This window comes from Urocitellus parryii, chromosome 15 (genome assembly GCF_045843805.1).
Source record: "Urocitellus parryii isolate mUroPar1 chromosome 15, mUroPar1.hap1, whole genome shotgun sequence".
NCBI classification, from domain to species: domain Eukaryota; kingdom Metazoa; phylum Chordata; class Mammalia; order Rodentia; family Sciuridae; genus Urocitellus; species Urocitellus parryii.
This window is the reverse complement of record NC_135545.1, coordinates 39251401-39270217: the sequence shown is the minus strand read 5'-3', so window position 1 is coordinate 39270217 and position 18817 is coordinate 39251401.

The following is an 18817-nucleotide window of genomic DNA, read 5'->3' as shown; positions in this document are numbered from 1 at the left end:
AAAAACAAAAGATGCACTATTTTAAACATATCCTGGTTACATATTCACTTAGTAAACATTGGAGATCATACTACCAAGATTTTCTCCAAATTGAAGATACACTCATATTTATTTAGTGTGATTTCAAATTATAGGAGTTTCTTTTTCTTGAGTAAATTACACAGAGGTGAAATGCATGGGGAGACAAGAAGAGGTTAAGGGTCTGAAACTATGCAGATGTGGGCTGAATTCTCAGGAATTAAATGCTGTGGCTGTGTATACTTTAGATGCCCATTATCTTCCCAGGCAAATGCCTCAAAAAAGAAAATGGCTTCCTGCAGGCCCAGTGGTACACGACTGTAATCCCAGCAGCTGGGGAGGCTGAGACAGGGGGATCGTGAGTTCAAAGCCAGCCTCAGCAAAAGCAAATGCAAAAAAAAAAAAAAAAGAAAAGAAAAAGTACATATATAATGGCATAAATTGGCGTGAACATACATTATACGCAGAGATATGAAAAATTGTGCTCTATAAGTGTAATAAGGATTGTAATGCATTCCACTGTTGTTGTGTATTTAAAATAATAATAAAATCAATTAAAAAAACATAAGGGGTAATGACTGTAAGGTTAAGGACATTAAAAAAAAAGCGAGGCACTAAGCAACTCAGTGAGACTCTGTCTCTAAATAAAATCCAAAAAAATAGGGCTGGGGATGTGACTTAGTGGTTGAGTACCTTGAGTCCAATCCGTGGTAGTACCCCCCCCCCAATGGCTTTCATCACCTCATTGAAGCAGAAAAATGCCAAATTTGTCTTCACAGTATTTTGAATTATAGAAAAGCACTTGCATGCCATAAGTCTAAAGACTATCTTTTAAAATAGTGGCCTATGATAAAGTGACCCTCTCAAGGTCATGCGATCAGTTGATAAACAGAAGACTAAAGCATTTGACTTTTAGATCTGACCCTTGGCGGTTCTTCCCTCTCATCTTTTGGATATTTATTCATCTGTGTGAGACTCTGTGTTAGAGACTCTGTGTTAGATTCAAGTAAGATAAGTGAAAACAGATATGATCTCTGCTTCTAGTCTACAGTGAGAGTCAAACATTCATCAAATAATCACTCAAACAAAAAAGTTAATTGTATGGAATGTCAATGAGAAAACAGGTAAAAAAAAAGAGCAAGAACGAGAATAATTTGGTTTTGCCAGTGTATGGAAGGAAAAGTGAGTGCATGATAATCAAACAACTAGATTTTTTGTCAAGGACTTTCTTATAAACATCATTTCAGATGAATCTCAGGGGAAGCCCTTCCAACAAACCTTGTCTGACTTTCCCCAAGGTGATTCTCAGGCATTCTCAGTTGTTCCATTTGCATATCTCCTTCATTACTAGTTTGGATTGAAAAGATCTGCTTCCCCCCAAAACATAGGTTTATTAATGGCAAATGATCGTATCTTGACCGTCATTGGATCTTTACACAGTATGTGGAACATAATTCTATGTTCATGCAGAAAGAAAACATAAGAACAAAAAAAGGAGATACAAGAGAACAAACTCTTTGAAGTGTCTCTAGAGTTGCTCACGCATTCCCTAGGCCTGCCTAGTTTCAGCACAGGTATGCAGGTAGTATTTTGCAAACATCCAGCATCCCATCTCAAGGAACCCTATGGAAAGTTCTGGGACTGTCTCCTATGCTAAGTAACCACTCATCTGGGGACATAGGCCAAGCCTGACCATGCAGGAGGGAGGAAATTTATTTCATACTTGGGAGAGGAGCTGGAGGAGTTATTGGATAAATTTCCACATAGTGATGATTTGAGGGGATACTTGTGGAACTTTTTATGTGGTTCCATGGAGGGTCAAGTACAGGACTGAGTCTCATTTGTTCATAACAGTAAGTGGATTAGTCAACTTTTTTGGTGTTGTGACTAAAAAATCTGACCAGAACAATGTTACAGGAGGAAAAGTTTATTTGAGGGTTCATGGTTTCAGAGATGTTAGTCTAGAGAAGGCTGACTCCATTCCTCAAGGCTCAAGGTGAGGCTGAACATCATGGAGAGAGAGGGTGGCAGAGGGAAGCAGCTCACATTATAGTGACCAGGAGGCAGAGAGAGAGACTTCACTCGCCAAATACAAGTATCTACCCAAATCCACACTGTACTTCTCAGTTAACCCTCAATTAATACCTATTAGAGGATTAAGTTATTGATTGAGTTAAGACTCTTGCAACCCAATCATTTCTCCTCTGAACATTCTTACATTGTCTCACATGTGAGCTTTTGAGGACACCGTAGCTAAACCATAACTGTAAGTTTTTTTTTATGAATTTATGCTTTATTGACATTCTTTTCTCCATCGATTACTTTCTCTGTTTCTTCATTCTAATTCCTTAATAATACTAAATTTAAAAGCCTACTTTCCCCCAAGTCTATGTTTTGGAAACTGTCAGTGGGGTGAGAAGAAGAGACACACTAAGTAAAATTCTAAGTGACAGGAGTTAATAATTAATATCAAATCCTGCAGGGAGTCACAGTGAACCTATCTTTAAGAAAATAATTAGCATGAGTTGGATATTGATAATTTTCAAAAAAAGCAGGATAAAATGAATAGTTGTGGAGGGTTATAAAATAAAGGGTACTGAGTGAAATATAAGAAATTATGCAGATTTAGAATCTACCATCAATTTCTCAACCTTCATTGTAACAAAATGCAACAAAGTTAAAGTTTGATGATATTACAGACACACAAGTGAAAATTTTCTGGTGGGGGGAGGGGATATCTGGAATATGCTTTAGAACAAAACAAAAAGAAAACAAAAAGAAATTTCCATAAGAGATTATGGTATCCACCAGGATTAATAACCTCTTAGATGCTGTTATTAAAAATTTTGCAGGGAGGAATATGTTAGAGATTCACATAATAAAGTGGATAAATCTCAAAAATCATAATGCTCAGCAATAATAAAATTTTTTAAAAAATGTAAGATCCATACACTCAAGATAAAATATATATGCACATAAACAACTTTAACAGTTATACCTAAAAAGACAATACTATTTACTGCAATTTTAGAAGCATTGCCGATTCAAAAGGATGAGGAAGATGTGTGGGAAGAATGAGTAGAAAAGGAAATAAATCAGACAGGAGAAGAAGACTTGCATATACCATATATTCTCATCTGTAAAGCAAACCAATGGTGGTCAGTGCCAACACAGAGCCAAAACTGAACATGTAAGTAAAAATAGGGTAAGATTAGATAGAGTGAGGATGGCTCTCAAGCAAATATCTCAGAGGCTGCAATAATATCAGGAACGAAAAGTAAGATTTATTTTTCTGCATGGGAAGCTTCTAAGAGAAAGCAGCCCTGTCCAGAATACAGGAGGCAATGACATATAATATATACTCCCATCTGTTTAATTTTAGTATCTATGCAAGGTTTACAATGATTTTCTTTCTTAAATTCAGGGAGTTAGATACAGGGCGTATCACCTTTTAATGGGGAATTTATTTTCGTATCTAATGGCTTACTTGGATTCCTCCCTAATCTATGAATAATTTTTTTTTAAAATAAGTATATCCCTGGTAACAGTTGAAGAATACAATTACAAATGTGAAAATTATATGGTGTCTTCAATTAGCTCTATGTATAGTAGAATAGTAAAGATGATGAAACAGACCATATACTTTTCTATATATGAAGTCATGTGTGTGAAGTTAAATTCATAGGAAATTCCTCTTTTTTTCACTGGACTTTCCTCCTTTTGGCTTTGGGTAATAGTTTACATACTGATATTTTTAATGAAGAAGATGAGTATATGAAATTTAAGTATTCATTAAGTTTCTTGAACATGGTTTTCACTTATAGTCTCATAGATACTCACATAAAGACCACTTTTTAAATTTATCTCCTAATTTTAAATTATTTTTGGTCATTGTAAAAATGGTTTATAGCAGAATATCAATTATGCTTCTTTAGATTATATACAATCAAAAGGGTTTCAAGTATTTGGATTCTCAATTAAGATTGAGTAATTATTGAATACCTTTTTCCAATCTAAAAAAAGTATTGAGTACTGATATGTAATTATTTGGTAGCATTTTTTTTAAACATGGTGTCACTGTTTGACTAAGTTGGCCTCAAACTTGCAATCCCCCTATTTTGTGTCTTAGCCTCTTGAGTAGCTGGAATTGCAAGTGTGTACCATAGCACCCAGCTTTGGCAGCAAATTTTAACACAGGGGAAAAAATGTCCACAAATACCACCATTTTTATACCAAGCACATTTCTAAGAAAATTAACATGTTAAATATATTTTTAAGTTACTCAAGAAATAATGCATTTGGTTGTAGTACTTTGGGATTTTAATTAAAATAATACAACGAAATGTGCATCATTATATGATATAGTTCAATAAAGGAAGAATTAATTGTTTGGGTACATTTGATTTTGAACTGCCTTTTGTTACTGATTTAGTTTTAATAGAGTCAATCTTCTTTACCAACCCAGTACCAAGTCAAAGATCAAGATATGCATTGTCTTTTCCTGAAGAACTTTGCAACATCCAAGTACAGTACAGCGATATAAGCTGTGTAGTGCAGTTCACAGTCACTTCTTCCTGCAGTAGCAATAATAGGGGGGAGAAAGTGCCACTTCAGTTGCAATTAAACCAGGTTTCCATGCGTAGCTTAACATTAAGCAGAACCATGTGTGGAATTCTGCAGAGAAAGCAAAAAACAAGTGACTGAGAAATATGCTGATTTGGCTACAAAGTAGTTGGGTCAATTTTTATATGTACAGAAGCTCAGCTGGTTAAGAGCTTAGACTCCAAACTCCTTCACAGCTTATGATCTTGTGGCTCATCTGCCAGGGAATAAATGTCTCAAACTGTGAAATTTGGCTAACCTCTGGTTCATGGAGTTCTTACCCTTTCTACAACTTCTTACCCTTTCTACAACTTAGGTTTCTCTCCTAGGGAAATAGTTAGATTTAAAAAAAAAAAAAAGAAACCCATAAAACCTCATGAGATAATGGTCCAGATTAAAGGAGATGGGTCCTATGAAAAAAGTGAGCTCTGCACAATATGTATGTTCAAACTAGTAGCAATGATTACTCAAAGAACATATTTAACTACAGAATATATATATATATATATATATATATATATATACAGATTATATATATATATAATTATATTTTATATATAATATAATAATAACATAAATAATAATAAATATATATCTATTATATATATTTATTTAAATACATAAAATCTGTAGTTACATTTGGGATGTCTTGGCTCTAAGTTTCTTAATTTATTTCAAGTCTAGCATATAAAAAAAGAAGAAACAAGCAAACAAAAATCTGTGATTAAAATCTTGCATTTCTTTAAGACACTTCATAGTTTCTTGCAAATCCTAATAAAATAAAAAGAAACCCAGAAAAATTTTGAGGTTCTCATTCTGTGATAAATGAGCAAAGATGCTATTTTCTTCTAGACTGATAGTGAATGTATTCATCTCTCTGATTTTGTAAACTAACACTTAATCATCATTGTTTGGTTTAGAATACTTTATTATTCTTAGGCCATTCCAGGACAGCTTCTTATTTGGAATCATGGCATATTATGTTTTTGGTTACATAAACTTTAATTATTTAAGCTAGTTACATTTGACTAAAATGTGTGAGGTTGACAAATACATTCCTCCATGATTTTATAAACAATTTATTTTGAAAAACACTTTAATCTTTGAGCTTTCCTGATAAAACACTGCATTCTTCCTTGTATAAATGGTAGCAGGGCTTTACAACTTAACCCTTCTTTTAAAACTGTGAGATTCTAAGTATATAGACCCTGTCTCACTTAGCCTTTGCATCTCCAGGACCAGAATAAAATATACTAGGTGCTCAGCACTTGTTTGGAGAGTAAAGGAAAATGAGAGGTCATATCAGATAAACCACAATACCTCCATGTACTTTGTAGAGCATTTTATACTTGGTAAATCAGAGGAAGTGTTGAGAAATTAATGGATATCAGTATGTCAAAGAGATAATATAAGATGCTTTCAAAAGAAAGTGTGACAACATTTTTATTGAGTGCTAACAAATGCCATGTAATTGGTAACAAGAAAATATGTTATTGAAAAGAAAAAGAAATCCATAAACTATTAGAAGAAGCTCACTATTCTAATGCACTCTTACGTCTATTATCTTGACAAAGGGTAAGAAGTCTTTCTACTTGAGCTCCAGAGTCTATACTTGAGGGTTAAGATAAAGAGCTACATGGAAGTATATTGAAACAAATTTTATGATCTATCAACTAAACTAAAGCTCTAAGTCAGTCGTAAAACCTTTGTATGGCTGCAAGGCTCTCAGTAATGTAATGGAAGTCACTAGCTAAATGCATGTTGACTGAATCAATCCATAAACCAATGACAATGCCAGTTCATAGACAGTCATTACTTGGGTCTCTCTAAAACAGAACTCAGTAATCCTGAAAAGCTTAGAAAAGTTGTATCCCTGTTCACGTGCATGAAAATATTAAGATGCATGTACTGACACCTAAACTTTAAATCTGGGGCTCCTTCTAAGTGATACTCCTGAATCTTTTAAAAGTTGTTTATGGCTCAAGATTACTCAGCATCATTGGGCATTAAAACTGTATCCTTGGTGTTAAAATCAGTCTGAGATTTTGAATAATGGCACTGCCCTAGTAATCATCAAGCAGCGTTGTCCTTGGAGTCAATCAGATGTTTCCATTAACAACAATCAGTGCCAAGGCTCTGTTCCCCTGGAGTCGCATTTGCTGCAATCATTTTGTGCTTTAACAAGACAACTTGCATTTGATAACTTTGTAATCCCCAGCTCGCCTCATTCTTTCTTGACTTTGGAAATGTCTTTAAATTTATTGCCAAATAGAAATTGCCCCAGGACAAAATAGTCTCGTCTATGAGAGGGAAAGAAAAAGGGAAAGAAAGAGACAGAGAGATTTCATTGCCGAATTGATAAAGACATTTCCAAAGAACCTTAAAACACAGAGAAAATGTAAGGAGTCTTCTGGTTGATTTAAAATATCCCCCTGTGCTGGAGAAGAGCAACTCAAATACAGGTTTGGAAAATCTCTCTTTGTGCTCTTCGCTGTACATTTGTAAAGATTACTTAATTTTCCAAGTTTTAATATGTTTTCATACTGAATCAGACTAAAAACATTATAAATAAGAGTTCATATTTTTTTTCTTGTTCCATTGTATACATAAGTATAACTAAGTATAAACTGTTAAATTCAAGTTAGAAAAATGCACAGGTAAAGATTCACAAAATGTCAATTTTCAGTCTTGTTTCTGGCTTGCTTCCAGAGACAGTCTCAAACATGTTTTCTGATGGATGTCATTTATTTCATTACATATGAAAATAATTTTATGTAGGGTTGGAATATAAAATTGATTGCAAGGCAGGAATAATGTGTTAGTTTGTAAAGCCGTGTGGTGCAAAGGCTAATTGATTTTCATGTGACTGTCTTGCTAATACTTGTGATTAATGCTTTTTAATTCCACAAGTGTCACCGTTCACATAACATAACCCATCCAGCATGTGATAATGACTCTGATCAATTTATGTAAATATACATCTATTAACTTTGGCTGCAGAAGGATAAGGGAATTGAAATCTATTCTATGCTTGGTAATTTTCCTGCCTTTTCTATACATACTAGATTCTGTTTTATCCCTATTTGAGCAACATACAAGTAAATCCTCATTCATGAAGACAGCCATTTTTAACATGAATTATTGCTAATGACTTAATTGTCTCCCGACAATACCAAAATGTATTGGTAGTTTATCTAAATCAATGTGTCAAGGCCCTGTGTCTTTTCTAAATGTCAATTTCATTTAACTTACAGAAAACATATGAGAATGCATAATTTAAGTGACATGGAAGGCTGGAGATGTAGCTCAGTGGTAGTGTGCTTGCATAGATTTGATCCAAGGATGACAAAAATAACAACAAGAATTAATTAACACATAATTGGAATAAAAATGGTATGCTACATGTAAGATTATTATCTTATACCTCATCCCCTATATTTTGTACTATATTATGTTCCCTAAACCTCTGCATAGCAAACACATTCATATAGAATTCAGAAAGCTATGAAAAGGTAGCAGATAATATGTTTAATGATGAGCCACATCATATTTCTAAGATATCTGGAATCCTTTTGAATTTCACTGTAAGTATGTGACGTAGGTAACTTAATTTGCATGTTGTATATGTGAAATAAGTAGAGCTAAGAGATATTTGGCAAACCAGTTACAGCTGGGGAAGCAATACAAAGCCCCTATGGATCTGGGTGGTATTATGTGGAAGTCCTTGAATAATGAAGTCACTAATATTTATATACTTAGATACCTAAGTAGACAAAGGATCATTTTGTTTTATAAAAAAAATGATTCCCTGACATTTATACAAGTTCATCAATATATTTAGATTTGAGGTAAATGCCAACCTGCATTATTCAGAGAGTTGACTCTTATTCAAACAATATGCACACCTCTTTATACATTTGGGCTGCTGTCACAAAATACCATAAATGTTTGTTTTTTAAACAACAGAATTCTATTTCTCAGAGTCCAGAGGCTGAGAAGTGCAAGATCAAGGTGCCAGCAGAGTCTGGGTCTGGTGAGGGGCTATTTCCTGAATCACAGACTGCACCCTAATGTGGCAGAAAGGGGGAAATGAACACGTTGGGATCTCTCATAGGGGTACCGAGCCCATTTCTTCAACCCCCACAGTATACTCACCTCCCAGCAGTCTCACCTTCTTATAGAGTCACCTTATCATTAGAATTTCAACATATAAATTTAGAAGGAAACAAATACCTGGACCAAAATTCTAGTACTTCTTAAAGGAAAAATACAATAATTTATCCCAAATTCCCTCAAAAGAGTTCCATCATCCACTCATGTAAAGTCTGAAGTCTCATCTAACTATCATTGGAATCAGATGTGGATAAGGTTTAAGGTAAATGACTCTATAGCTCAACGCCTGCCCAAATAATTGTCAGGTGCTTCCAAACGACAATGGTGGGACAAGGGAAGGATAGATGTTCCCTTTCCAAAAGGGAGAAAGAAGAAAGGAACCATGGTTTCCAATAAGGTCTGAAACTCAAGGGGGCAAATTCCATTAGAACTTTATGCTTGAGTGAAATCCCTCTTGGCTCCACATTCTGAATCCCATGCCCACCAGAGCCCCACTTGAACCTCCTGGACACATTAGGCAGGTAATTTTGCCCTTCTCCTCCCCATCCTTCCTTTCCTCTAACCACTCACCTCAATGAGCATTACCAAGAATGCATTGGTCTCCCAATGCTTTGGTAAGCTTCCCGCATGGCATGAGGTGCCTGTGTCTTCACACCAGTTGTATACCTTCTTCTGTGACTCTACCTGGGATCTAAGCCAATGCCTGACCCTGATGAGAATGCTTTCCTAGTACCTCTACAATTCTGCTGTCAAGGGGGCAAGCCACACCCTCATGGTATCTCTTGGCCTGGGAAGAGAGGGTCAGCCTTTATGATTTCTGAATTGCCTTTGAGATCATCCTTGCATTTTGATGGACAGTTGGGTCTGGCTTCTGTTCAAGGCTGACTAATCTTGTCAGATGATTGGTGGGCCATGCTGTTCTTATTCTTTTCTTTCAATATTCTTAGGGGATTCATGAGCCTATTTAGAATCTTTAAGTTCTGCTTAAACACTTGAAATTTTGGAATAACAGTTCCATTTTTCATTGGTTCTTCTGAGATATACATGACAGTAGATTATATTTTGACATATCATACATACATGGAATATAACTTACTCTAAATTAAGATGACAGTTCCATCTTTAAAACATTTCTCTCACATTTGATGATGAACAGTCAAGAAAATTCCTTCAAGGCTTTGCTTAGAAATCCTCTTAGTAAGGTATCCATTTTCATTGTTCACAAGTTCTCCTTTCCATTCAACAACCTTCACCCAAGTTCTTTGACATTTTATAACAAAGATGGTTCTCCTCCATTAGTCAATCACAGGTTCCTTGTTCTCCTGTAAGACTACACTAGGATGACTTTTACCCTCCATATTGCCACCAACATTCTGTTCAGGTTTACTAAGTTTTTCTCCTAGAAGATTTTTCTCTAGAGATCTCTTCTTTTTTTCTTGGTCATTACCAGGATCACTCTTAATCAGACATTCAGAACGGTGCAGATATTTCTACCATACACCTCAAAACTCTTCCGATCCCCACCCTTGCCCAGTTCTAAAACTGCTTTCAAATTTGTAACTTTTTATTAAAACAATGCCCTACATCTTCGTGCCAAATCTCACAGTCTGTTTGGATTACTAATTTTAAAAAGTACCTTTACCTGGGTGGCTTATAAACAATAGAAATTTATATCCCCTAATGCTGGAGTCTGGAATGTCCAAGGTCAGTCTGGCAGATCCTGTGTCTGGGGTAGCCTACTTTGTGATGGTTCATAGATGGACGTCTGCTTCCTCAGATGTAAAAGTGATTAAGGCACTCTCTGGGGTCTCCTATAAGAACTCTCCTGTCATTCATGGAATCTCTGTTCTTATGCATGACCTCATCACCCTCCAAAGCCTTCACCTTCTAGTACATGACATTGGCATTGGAATTTCAACATATACATTTGGAAGGAAAATAGACATTTGGACCATTGCATTGACCATCAGCGTGTACAATTCCAATTCTTTGGCTTCTTATTACATACCTCATTATATTTTCTTTCCTTCAATTGAAGCCCAGAACTTTCAGTGAGGGAAATGATGACCCCAATCTATTCAGAAGGGTTCAGCTCAATTATCACTAACCACTTTAACAAACAAAAAAGAAATGGACAGTAAGAAATGATTAGAATGAGAGATCTCCTGTTAAGGATTCTTCTCTCTCTCTCTCTCTCTCACACACACACACACACACACACACACACAGACGCACACACACCACATGACACAAGGAAGTGTGAGAGATATTGCATACATATATTATCTTGATTTTGGTGAAAGTAGCATGGATGTTTGCATATTTCCAAACTCATCAAATTGTACACATTAAATATGTGCAGTTCTTTGTATATTAATTATACCTCAATAAAGCTGTTTAAAAAAAGAGAAATGATTAGAAGGAAAAAATGAATCTGAAATTGAGAACATCTGCTGAACTGGTTACAGAAATTACCCTGAATGGTTTGAGGCAGAATAAAACTTTGAATTGGGGGTAGATGGAGGGTCTGAAAATTTCAACTTTAAAAACTGCTGTGTTGCTATAATATTTGAGACTCTCTGTTTTACAAAAAAAAAAAAACACATCTTACTTGTATCAATGGATGGAAGTCATTGAGAAGTTGCTTTTTTCTTGTAAGGAAAAATTTGTCAAGACTATTCTTAGAAACTGAGTGTTAAGCATTAACAACTACGATGTCTGAAAAGCAAAGTTGTTTCACAAGTGGATGGAACATTATAGGGATTACTTAGGGAGAAAAATTAAAAACATGTGCCATATAGGTTAGTGTTACATATTATATAAAATATATAACATTTCCTTTGCATACTTGTTCCTGTAATATATGTGTTCATGTATCGTGTCTCTATTCGAATCTCTGAGCAGTGAGAAAAGTCGTTTTTATTCATTTGACAATCCTATTTTTTTTTGCTTTCATTTAACAACTGAAAGATATTAAATGATGAAGGGACCGACATTTAAACTGAGGTAACAAATTTCATATTTCCTCACGTGATGCAAGAGAAAAATCCAAAGTCTACGGTGGAATGCTGAATTAAATGCTTGTAAAATTAGTATTGACTCTGAGATCTTAGAACTAAAAATCAGGCTCAAATTGTACAGTGATTATTTATTTTTATTTTTTAAAGATTATACAACACAGTAGAGTGTATTTTTACATATATGTGTTGTGTGTACTTTGACATATATATCTGTGACATATATAACAACTTATTCTAATTAAGATTCCATTCTTCTTGTTGTACATGATATGGAATTGCACTGGTTGTGTATTCATATACGAACATAGGAAACTTATGTGCAGTTCATTTTACTGTCTTTCCTATTCTCTTTACTCTCTTCCTTTCATTCCCCTTTGTCTAATCCAATGAATTTCTAATCTTCCCCTCCTCACCCTCCCTTTTTAGGGTTAGCATCCACATATCAGGGAGAACATTTGGCTTTTGATTTTTTGGGGAACTGGCTTATTTTACTTAGTATGATAGTCTCCAGTTCCGTCCAATTACAGGCAAATGCCATAACTTTATTCTTCTTTATGGCTGAGTAATATCCAATTGTGTGTATATATCACATTTTTTATCTATTCATCTGCTCAAAGGCACCCAGGTTGTACAGTAATTATAATAGACGTATTACTAATTTCTCCTTCAGCAACTTCCCAGAGAAGTTGAATTATTCAATTGAAAATATCTTAATACTTTGAGGCACAATGTAATGAGCTAAACACTTGTTGGAATCTATATGAGATAATATGTCAAATGAAATGCCACATTATGAGTTCACAGAAAATGTCATATATTCACTAAAGAAATCTGACCTGAAGCATGTTTCATTGATGTTGGCTTCATGTGGACAGAAATGATTATATAGTATCTGAAGGAAGCACCTTTTAAAGTCTCTCCTATCCTTTGCTTAACATAAAGTAAAGCCTCAAAAGGCACTCCTTACCTTGAACCTCCAACTAAGTTTTATATATAATTAAGGTTCCATGTTTTTAAATGTTATGTTCATAATTTCACCCATCATTTTGCTTTTTGACAGGTTTGCTGTCAGCTGTGTGTAATGTAAAGGTGCAAAAAGACTTATTTTAGGAGTAAAAAGATTCATAATTCTTAACTGTTTTTATCACAGAAAATCACTCTAAATGACACCTACAAGTATTTATTGGTATAAAATAGATATCACCAGGAAGGTTTTGTGAACTTATGTTGAACAGATGCCTACTTGAGACTATTTACTGATTCTGATTTATCTTTACCATCCTTTCTTATGTCACTGTTTTAATTTAAATATGTATGATTTCACATTTGTTCAATGACAATCAACCTCAAATTTTTCTTGCCATCTCCTAGCTCCACGAAACATGGCAAGAATTTTTCTTAAATAATTATTAAATAATAATATCCTTCTTGGTGTTGAAAATACAGCTGTCCTTCAATACCCCCAGGGAACAGGTTTTAGGACACTCCCCCACCTCCAGCCAAAGAGACCTAAATTGATGGACACTCCTTATGCAGCATTTTCATATAACCTACACACACTGTATATACTATCAATAGCTTATAAATGACTTATAATATTTAGAATAATGTAAATATTATATAGAGTTTAATGGGGGGTGTTATTTTTGTTTAATTTTGTTTTGCAGTAGTTGGGATTGAATCCAGGGCTTCTGAGATGCTAGGCAAAAGCTCCACCACTGAGCTCATCCTCAGCCCTAATATAAATGTTATATAAATAGTTACACTGCATCATTTTTTACTGGTTTTACTTTTATTTATATATTGTCATTTTATTTTATTTTTATGCTATTCTGACCCACTTGGAATCTACATATATAGTATCTGAAGGAAGCACATTTTTCATATGGGATATGGAAAATAAAGCCAGGGAACAAATATAATAGCTTCAAACTGTGATGAATAACACGTGAATGGATGATATATTAAATAATTCTTGGGGCGAGGTTATTTTACATATGATTTTGCTAAAGAAGACCTCTATGAACATATCAAATTTCAATTGGGATGAGAATCATCAAAAAGTGTCAGTATACTGTATGTCCTCAATTTCCTTGGCAAGATATGTGAAATATCTTGGTTGTTTTGATATGGTTTGGATATGAAGTGTCCCCCAAAAGCTCAACACTTAGACAATGCAAGAAGTTTCAAAGGAGAAATTGTGAGAGTCTTAACCCCCATCAGTGAATTAATCCTTGCTGGGATTAATTGAGTGGTAACTAGAAGCAGGTGGGGTGTGGCTGGAGGAAGAGGTTAATTGGGGGCGTGGCTATGGGGTATATATTTTGCATATGGAGCTGGTGTCTCTCTCTCTGCTTCTTGGACACCATGATGTGAGCTGCTTCCCGCTGCCACACACTCCGCCATGATGTTCTGCCTCACCTCGAGCCCTGAGGAATGGAACTAGCCTTCTCTGGACTAAGACCTCTGAAACTGCGAGTCCTCAAATAAACTTCTCCTCCCCTAGTCGTTCTGGTCAGACCTTTTAGTCACAGCAGCGAAAAAGCTGACTAAAACAGTTGTATTCAAGGATGAAGAACCTACTGACATGGAGGGATGATTGGAACAATTTTTCTTGTTATTTCATAAATCTTGCCATGCTTTTTGAATGATAGCCAGGGTTACCTGACATTGGATCCTGTTTTTTCCCCCAAACTCCCACTCAAACGTTATAGTCTAAAGCACACTGTAATGCAGCAGCCTTCATTTGCTTATGGTTATGAAGCATTTGAAAAGAGGGTCATGAAAATTGAGAGGTGTTATGAGTGTCATTATATACCCCATATTTTCAACAATGGTGAAAACACACAGAAAGTGTCTCCTCAACCATTTTATACTGATCACATGTTGAAATACTAATGTTTTGTTTTAAATTAGATAGCATGCATAACTAAAACCAATTTCACCTGGTTCTTTTCAATTTAGTGATAAATCTACTTGAAATTTAAAACTCAGGTCCAGGGCTTGGGATATAGCTCAGTGAAAAGGTGCTTGCCTAGCATGCCGGGGCCCTGGATTTGATCCCCAGACAGTATTTTTTAAAAAAAAGGCATATGTGTTTCACAATATATTTATTTTGAGTAGAGTATTCTACAGATAAAAAGCAATAATGCATACACATCAGACATATTTTGTTATTTCTCTTGAACCTTATTGTATTTAAATTTTCTCCACACAGTGAACAAACATCCACTGAGTATTTATTAGTCATCAGGCATTTTCCCAGTATTGAGAACACAAAAAGGATCAATATGGATCATTTCTGACCCACTTGGAATCTACATTGTCACATGGGGATATGGAAAATAAAGCAAGGAAACAAATATAATAGCTTCAAATTGTGATAAATAACATGTGAATAGATGATATATTAATTTTGGGGATGAGGTTATTTTATATATGATTTTGCTAAAGAAGATCTATGTGAACAAGTCAAATTTCAATTGGGATGACAATCATCCACAAAAAGTGTCAGTGTACTGTACCTTCTCAATTTCCTTGATATTTTCAGTATTTATATATACTTAATTTACATATGAAAATAACTGCTTTCAGTATGTGTGGATATGTGTGTGTGTGTGTGTGTGTGTGTGTATAGTTGTGTAAGAATAAATTCTGACTTAGTGTAGTGATTGATTACTGTGGCCACTAGGGTTGAAAAGAGATGAATGGCACACATTGATTGCTGACATATTTGCCCAAGCAGATTTATAAAATACATATAACAAAAAGAAATTATTTTTAAATGTTATTTACACATATATTATCAAGTGACGCTCTGCTCCAAGATTTAAGCTCTATGTTTGGGATCAACAGAGAGAAAGTCTGATGTAGAAATCTAAACTCTACAACAAAATAAAAGGAGCCACCTAATTGTAAATAGCCTAAAAATTAATTAAGCCTGCAGGCCTTCAATAAGCTGTTTCCTGATTACTCTATATATGGATGGAAGTTTTTAAGTTGCATTCAATTTTTTATTTACCCCCAATTTGGCCAATTCTCTTTTTTATTAGTTCACATCTGGGTGTCTGGTTGCAGCTTGAAACAGCTGTGAGGGCAGGTGTTCTAACTCTGCCTTCCAGAAGGATTCACAAATCAACATGGGCTGCAGACCAACAGATGTTGTAAAATGAAAGCAAACCTAAAAGTAGCACGTGCAGGTGGTAAACTAGCATACTCAGGTCTGTAATGTACTAAGTGTGGATTTGCCCGTGAGTGACTTTTTCCATTACTCGAGCCATTGTTTGTCAGATTTCTCTCAGGGCAAATTTCAATTGCATTGTTTTTTTTTTTTTTTTTTTTTCCTCACATGACATGGAGAATTATGGCTGCTATCTTCAAAGACTCTCCCCCCACTGAATTGTGGGACAAAACTTTCTGGGAAATTAACTCAACCTTCCCCAGAGAATCAAAGATGTCATAGAACTTTTTGAAATACTTTCACACTTTTCATAGGTTTTAAAATGCATTGATGACATCTATAGGGATGTTTTTTTTTAACTTACCAACTTGCATACATATTCTTTATACATAGTCATTATTATTATTTTGAGGTTTCCCTTAAGGAAATATGCTATAGTCATATTTCATTACTACAGAGACAAAAACAATTAGAAAATTTAGGGAAAAAGTAATGATTATTAATCTAACTAAGTTTTATTTGGCACTTCTGTGTGTCAGAACCTACTCTAGACAATAGAGATGTAAGGTGTTGAGAGGCCTCTCCTAGAAGGGATGGAGGGAGCGCTGTCCACTACAGAGTATGTAAAACAAATTAATTTTAATATGAAGTAGGGGGATTCTCCCAAAACATCACAAGCAAAAAAATATAGAAATATTCACGATGCTGAGTTCATTTTGCTTGTAACCTTCAAAGAAAAATTTAAGGATGTGACTGCTAAATTTACAATAATGTATTAGTAAGAGTTCACCAGAAAAGACCGATTGGTTAGCTCAAAGACTATTTAAAATAAAGCGCAAAAATAATACCTAATGAATCCGCTGTGTTGTTTGGTGAAACTAATGGAGAAATTGTCAAGTGCACAGTGGGCGACTGTCCCTAGAAACTTTCAGTGGTTTGACAAGGCCACCAAAATATCATAATGAGGAAAGTGTTCAGCAAAATTTATTCATCTAAAGACACTGGTATTGAGTTTTGGTATATTCTGCCCCTTTTGCATTATTTCCATTTTTTCTTATTAAATGTCTTATAATTAATGTTGGTCATTGCTATCATAATATACATGTGTGTGCATAAATTCATTCAATAGTCAGTAAGAAGCATGGAGAGGAGAGGCAATTAGACATCAAGATGGAGCGTATCTGTGGCCGTAACGAAATGCTACAAGAGGGGAATGGAGCTGGAACCAATGAAATTGTACTGGGATCAAACCAACACGCTATTTGCAATAAATCTTCCAATTTCCAAATCCTTTCTGGCAGAATACCTTCTGTGTCAACCGTAAGAGAAGGTCACTATTTAGAAGAGTGTTTTAGTTCAATATTTGAAGCACAGGATTGACCCTGGACTGAAGAAAATCTAAAGCATATTTGATTTTTTTAAATACCATCGCAGTATTATTTTACTACATTAGGCTGCCTCAGGACTCTGCAGGAAGGAGTGAGGAAATGAAATGAAATGAAATGGGCCAAAAGGCAGCTCTGAAGCTTTTACCATGTTGAAAGATTGACGTGAAGGAAATGAGTTAATGCAGTTATTTCTAATAACCCAGATGAGTTATGTATAGGGGAAATAAAAGTCTCGCACTTTGCCACAAATGACTCTCTAAGATTTTGGTAGGTGTGAAAAACTGACCATTAATTTTTTTTTTAAGTTACTGCATTCCTCTCCTGGTAATTAATCACTTTTAGGTATGAGTTATTTCTTCCTTTCACAAGATGTCATGTGGGTGACAAAATTCGACTTAAGACTTTATCTAAGGTTACATTGATACGAATAGCATTCAAATCCCAAATCTCTCTAAATCCAATACTGCCCTTGAAGGAAGCAACTGGGTCCCTCTTTCCTGCCATTGCCTTCACCATGCCTTGTCAAAGGGGCTTGCCCCCATTTCACAAGCCCATCAAATCTATTCAGAAATGAAACACACAGTGTCCAAATTCATGGGAAAAGCCAGCATCCAAAATAATCTCAGCAAGGCACTTGGTCTTTCCCCTATTTATGCTTATTTGCACTTTCCTTGCCTCCTTTTTTCCTGGTTCTCTGTAATTTCTCAACCTCAAAATACAGTCTGCCATTTTTCCAAGTGGTATTGCAGATTTTTATCTTCCTTATGGCCAGTTCATTTCTGAATAGATTTAATGGGCTTGTGAAATGGGCAGCAAGCCCCTTTGACAAGGCATGATTGTATCAGTTCCCGTCCTATGATCAAAATCACTCTTAAACTCTTGCATAAAAGTAGACTGAAGACACACAAAAAATGTTGTTTAAATAAAATGGCAGGAAAGAAGTAAGGGAGGAAAGAAAGAGAAGAAGACTGTGCCTAGAGGTAGTTATCTAATCTGAAAACATGTTGGACAACTGCCCTAGTTTATGGCTTTTGACTTCATTTTTTAAAATTCTTGCTAAAACATAAATTACAAAATTTTTGTTAGCCTAAGGAGGAAAATACAATCCATACCATTGTTCTCATACATGGAATGACTGATTAAATGGATGATATTCTTTGTTCTCTTGTTTCCTGATAGTTAAGATATTTTCCCTTTCCTGGGATATTGGGGAGTTATCTTAGAATATTGCATGTGCAGAATGAGAGCTCAGATAAAGTTTTGGGGAAAAAAATGTTGCGTTTTGATAACAATGGGGTGAAACACTCTCTTGTTCCTTCCTCAAAACACACACATCAACACACATGATGTATGTGCACAAACACAGTGGTCTAAGCTTTGTCTAAGAAAACCCTCTTTAACAAGTCTAATTTGTCTCAATGCATCTGTTATAAACAGAAAAGATTAAGAAACCAAAGCATATAAATTGTTATCTTGAGCTTTTAGAAAAGCATCCA